Genomic DNA, 6,163 nt, shown 5'->3' on the forward strand with positions numbered 1-6,163 from the left:
GAATATTTAGATAATAGGAAATCAAAAATATTTATAGTTTTTTAATTAGTTGAAATAAAATCAGAAATTTTTATTATTATTTTTATTATTATTTATTATTATTTTTATAGAGAATTTTATAACAACTTTTGATTTTCTTTGATTAGATAAGAAGGAAAAAATTTTTGAAAAATTTTAATACAGAAATTAAAAATTGTAAAAGAATGATAATATAATGATATTAAATACTGATAAAGTAGATGATATAAAATAAAGAATTTTATTTATTTGAATAAAATGTAATTGATAACCTATTGATAAAAATAGAATAGGATTTTTTACGATTTTTCTCGTGATCTCTCGACTTTGAAGTATTAACAACATGTTGATATAGACGCTTGATAATAATCGTAATTAACTATTTAATACTGCAATTTAGAGAGAGAAAGAAAGAACTTTTGCATTATTAAACAGATACAATTAAAGCAGAGAATTAATACGAATGCGTCATTTCACGGTTTCAGATTCGTTCGTTACGCATCGTATCGACCTTATATTAAGAACAGTGTTTTTATGCTTGTTACAAGATATAAAATCATAATTGTAAACCCAATTATCCCGATTATATAAACTATGTTCCATCATGAATTTCTAATTGTTCTAATAACATAGCAACAAATTCGAAATCATTACATTAATTGTAATAAAAATATTCGAATGATATAATTAATTTATGTCACATGTGAAAATTACGAATCGATATGCATATTTTCAATGAATATTTATCGTCGCGCGAAATAACATTTGTTTTTCAAAGAGATAAAAAAAATCTTACTATATAAAGAAATTTTCTATTAATAATCATGTATAAATATAATGCAAATATTTTTTTTTTACATGTAATTTATTTTTTTTCAATCTTTATAAGTAGTTATAGTTATACACATCTAATCGCATAATAATTGAATATTAACAAACAATCATTTTTCCTATGTTCATAAACGGAAGTAGTGGAAGTAAGTAAAAAAAAAAAAAATGGAGGGCGAAGACGCATTTGAATGATTGCGCTCGTTGTCGGTCTCCTTCGCTAATTGAGCCATTGTCTAGGTCTGGTTAGGCACGTCTAAAAGCCTAATGGCCGTTTCCTAGAGACGCGCCAGCCCGAATACAGAACGAATTAGAATAATTCGTTCCGTCTGGCTGCGTCAGATCGTGCAACGTCGTTCACCGTCAGTTAAGAGAAAAACCTGTCCTGTCTCTCTCCCTCTCTTTTCCCTCATTCACCAAGAATCAGTGGTTCCGCTTTAAATTTCGACGCTTAACTTTCATTTCAATGGTGTACACAACCACGTTATATATCCTTGCTTTTTGTAAACACCACTTTTATCCGACCACGCGAATGTTTTTCATTAAAACCGAACCGACATCGCAAAAACATTTTATCGTTCGTCGATTCTTCCTGCTTGGACGTAAATATTTTATATGATGAAAAAAAAAAAGCATCGAGATAAATATCATTCAGATCACGTAGCGGATTTATCGCAATAACAGATGTTTCGATACATTGTATTCGACATGGAGGGCTATAATTTATCCACAGATAAACATGGAAAACTTTAAACGCCCGTTAAATAGTCGATAAAAAAAAAAAAAAAAAGATTCATTGCCGACGAATGTAACGACGATCGATCGATCATTCTTGGAAAAGTTCAAGCCGATCCCGAACAGGATCGAGAAAGACGGGTCTTCCTTTTAATTTCTAATTTCATTACAGATTCTCGAGCAGCCCCATAATGGCCTCGATACGCCATAGGCCATCTGGCACGATCTCTAAAAGATCTATATCTATATCATATACCGATCGAGGATCGATCAGCGGAATGTCTAGATGGCCTGGTCGCCGAACGATCAACCGATTTTATTCGAAACTCCATGTAATCATGCTACATTATTTAGTCAAATTTACATGGCAAATTGCACGAATAAACGGATTGAATGTTTTCTTCCTGTTGGAGGAGCGATGCAACAACAATGGATTCATTTGAGTAAACATGAACGCATTTACAGAAATATTCCGGTGTTACTAAAGCGAAAGATTATTCAAGTAAAAAAATCAATTGAAACGCATCGATCTGTTAATTGAAACAAGAAGGAAAAGATTCATGATGATATTTCTAAATTTTTTTAAAAAATTTTGCATTTTTTTTTATTAAGTTATATTTTTTTAACATGAAATTTTGTTTCTAGATTTCTGGATTTAAAATTTTTGAAAAAAATTCGCGTGTTATCTCCTGTTGAATTCTTCTCATACAAAGTTGAATTTTTTGGCAGTAAAAATTTTCAATTCTATATTAGAAACATATAGAAATATTAATTTATAAGTAAAATATATAGATATCTTATATTTTATTTTCATATTTCACAAATCCAAAGATTGTCTTAGTAAGTAATTTATTTTTATCTTTTTTTTTTTTCTTATTAATAGATTAAAAGTACAATTAATTGTTCAAACTCTTTCAAGAAACTTCGATTTTCTTAGGAAGATATAATTATGATGTAAAGGGATAGAAGGGGAGGAGTGTTGCGTTTCGTGATCGTGCTTGCTGAATAAGATTTTTTCCAGGGAGTGATGGAGGTAAGAATCTTACGGGCGATAAGGCACACATTAATTGAAGAATAACATCCGGCATGGAGCTGGTGGCAGACCGTCGTGACATCATTGTTTACAACCGAACGAAAATGGAATTAAACGAATCACCCAATGACCAACCTATTCAAGAGCGAAAGGGGTAATTTTAGAGTGATAACATTAACGAGAATTAGTCGGCTGTGTCGATAATTTCAAAAGAATTCGATTCATAGTGACCTATTTTCTTCAAATGTTTAGTAATCAAACAGGAATTGATACTTAAAAAAACGTTCTCCTTGGTATGTATATTTTTGATATAATTCTTTAATAGTGAAGAATGCGTAGAATGTTTATCAAATTAAATCATTTGAAATTCATTCGAATGAATTTAATTTGTTTTGATTTTTTTTCTAATTCAATAATCAAGTGAAAAGAAATATTTAAAAAAATGTTTACTTTTTATATATTTTTAATTTAATTCTTATACAATGAAAAATTTGTGAAATTTTTATTAAAAATGGAACTTAATAAAAAATAATTATAATAAATTAAAACAAAATAAAATAATTATTGAATATAAGAATATAGAAAGTATTGTTTCATTATAATTTGATAATATTTATGCTATGATTTTATATTTCCATTTTTTTTTAATTTAATTTCTTCATGTTTACAAAAAAATAGAAATAGAAAATGTTCATTAAGCTTAAACGGAATATTAATTGGAAGAATATTATTCAATTTGAATAATGGAAATTTAAAAGATCAAATTCATCGTTTAAATTGATCATAGTTACTGTTATTTTGCTAACGATCGATTATGAGCCAATGGAGCCTGTCCACCTGTCGTGTTCGATGAGAAAGCAATTCTGACCCAGCAGCGGAACTAATAGCTTTGACGAAGAACTAACGTCTGCACATTTAATTAGATAGAAAGATATTGCAACTAAATGAATGCACATTTATTCTATACATTATAAAATAAAAATAAAATAAATTGCAAATATCAGATTATAAATAACTGAACCTTAATTGCATTACATTAATAAATATAAATATTTTAATAACAAAAATTAAACTAAACTAAAATTATTGAATTTGAATTTGAATTTCCAAACATTATCAATGTCCAACATTATTAAAAAATCAAAAAAATAGAAAGTGAAAGACTATTTTTTTAAGATAATTATAGATATATAAAAAATGACATGTTCCATAAATAAATTTCAAAATCAATCTAAATGCCATTTTCGTCATCAGATACTGCCCCTAAATGATCTACGGGAAAAAAGTAATAGCCGAGCATGTGGTAAAAAGATGATTCTCTCGCAAGTTGCAAGAGGAGAAGAAGAATAGAAGTACAATTTAGAGCGAGAAGCAAAGGTCCCAGGGTCATCCAAGAGGGTTTCGTTTTATGATCTTTCTTCAACCGGCAGGAGCCATACACGATCAGGAGTGGAAGGATCAATGGATAAAAAAAATAAAGAAAGTCAATGATGATAAAGAAGGAAAGAAGATTGGAGTTAAGAAATGGAAGCTTGCTAAGAACGAATAGCTGTGCCAAATTAACCATGATTTATAGAGATGGCCAATATTCCATTCTATTAACATCGCATTATCCTTCCGTCAAATTACATATCGACGACCCGGTTTTTTCAGAAGCCGATCCTGGCACAAAGTAACTTTTGCATTCATCATTTCGTTATCTCGAGATCAATCGACCCCCCTGTGTTATTCTATCTTAATATCTATAAATTACTTGTGTAATTGATTTTTTTTTTATTTATTTATTTAACGTTACACTTAATTTTGCAACAATTACAACAATTGCAAGATTCATCGTTTTTTTTTAAATATCATCAATTTTTTTATATTTATTTTTTCAATTTTCAAATTATCCTTGTTCTATGAATATCTAAATCTTTCTATTATCAAAAGATTTAAAACAATGGAGGGGAAAACGCTTTTTTATTTGCAAAATTATTTTATTCTAAATAAACGATATGATATGATTAAAATTATAATATGATTAAAATTAGAATCAATGTGTTATTGATCATTAAAAAAAAAAAAACCGAAATTTTTCAGTTTTTCTTCCTGATTACCGTTCCAAGGTGTACAGGTATCCAATATAGTACGATCGATCACCGATTATAGCTCGGGATAGGCATGGTGTACAATGTTGCACTCTATTGGTTGGTTACATATCGCAACATTATACGTATATGCGGCCGGGGCATCAAGTTGCAGGCTGCAATGTGTATACGCGTTTAATTAATTCGCCTGTACACGCGCCATATGAATCTCATTCCCGTATAGTTCGATGAATTTCCCAAATGAACGTAAGTAAAGCATATTTCACATCAAAATTTTCTATTAATTGCTGATACCTGATATACAGAGTTTGAACGTTCGATTCCAGTATAGATTAAGATCAAGGATGATATGGATGATGTAATAACAACAAGTCAATTTTGAACAATTTTAATTGGGACAATTTAACATGCATTTATGACCAAAATCGATTTCACTCACGTTAATTATCGAGGGAATTATCGAATAAATTAAACATGGGTACTTAAATTTACGCATAAATCTAATACTTATATGATCAATTCAATATAATTATTCTTCAAATATAGAAGTATTGATATGAAAATATATTTTAATGTACTTCAATTCTATATCCATTAATTATATTGCATTCTAATTATATTAAACAATTTAATAGATAATAGATTTGATTCAAAATCAAATATCTGAAACCAGAAGTAAAAAAAAAAAATTCAGCCCAAAATATTTATGTTGATTTGACTATCTAAAAAAAAAAAAAAAGCAATTAAATTTTAAAACAATCATAAAAGAATGAATTCGCCAATGAATTAACTCTTAAAATTTCATCTACACAGGAAACAACAACCAAAAGAAAAAACTTCTTAAAAATTCTATCAAATTCCCGCAATAGTCGCAAAATGACAATCTAATTCTATAAATCTTAACCATATATCGTAATGCGGGTGGAGAACATTATCCACGAGCACAAAGCTGTACACACCAAGGAAACAAATAAAGAAACAAGAGAGAAAAGAAAGAAAGAATAAAGAACGGTTGGACAAGGCGCATCGCGTACGCGCGCGTAGCTCGTGTCCGGTCAGCCGTTAAGAAGGAAGCTTCAGGCCGATGTCGAAGATAAGAGCGGGGACGTGTCCCTCTGTGCGTGGCATTCTCGTGGACAGAGAAGTGGTACCGAAGTTCGGGGACCAAGTGTGCCAGGCCCTCACGTAATCCACGGATACGTCGCGACGAATTTGTACGTCTGCCCAATGAGCCAGAAGCCACCCTGCGTTAGCCTCGTTTCGCGTTCACTGTTCGTCTCCTCTTTTCGGCCCGTGTTCCACTGCTACATTCCTCGCCCACTAGTTATATACATGTACACACATATATACGTACGTATATACATACATATATACACGCACGTACATACGTATATATATGCATATATATATAGGAGAGAAGCCACGAACTGGGTCCCTCTATCTTCAAAATGGCTACCGT

At 30.3% G+C, this 6,163-nt stretch overlaps 1 long non-coding RNA gene and 1 pseudogene across 1 annotated transcript in view; both read left to right on the top strand.

Moving 5' to 3' along the window:
• LOC116185037 overlaps nucleotides 1-3,918 on the top strand; it is a 5,739-nt pseudogene extending 1,821 nt beyond the window's left edge.
• Nucleotides 3,919-4,581: 663 nt separating this feature from the next.
• Nucleotides 4,582-6,163, top strand: part of LOC116185038 — a 5,298-nt gene continuing 3,716 nt past the window's right edge. Inside the window, exons 1-3 of the long non-coding RNA XR_004149752.1 lie at nucleotides 4,582-4,950; nucleotides 5,031-5,182; nucleotides 5,518-5,918. This is a non-coding gene — a long non-coding RNA (uncharacterized LOC116185038). The remainder of the gene's footprint in view (nucleotides 4,951-5,030; nucleotides 5,183-5,517; nucleotides 5,919-6,163) is intronic.

This window comes from Apis dorsata, unplaced genomic scaffold (assembly GCF_000469605.1).
Source record: "Apis dorsata unplaced genomic scaffold, Apis dorsata 1.3 scaffold_87, whole genome shotgun sequence".
Lineage (NCBI taxonomy): Eukaryota > Metazoa > Arthropoda > Insecta > Hymenoptera > Apidae > Apis > Apis dorsata.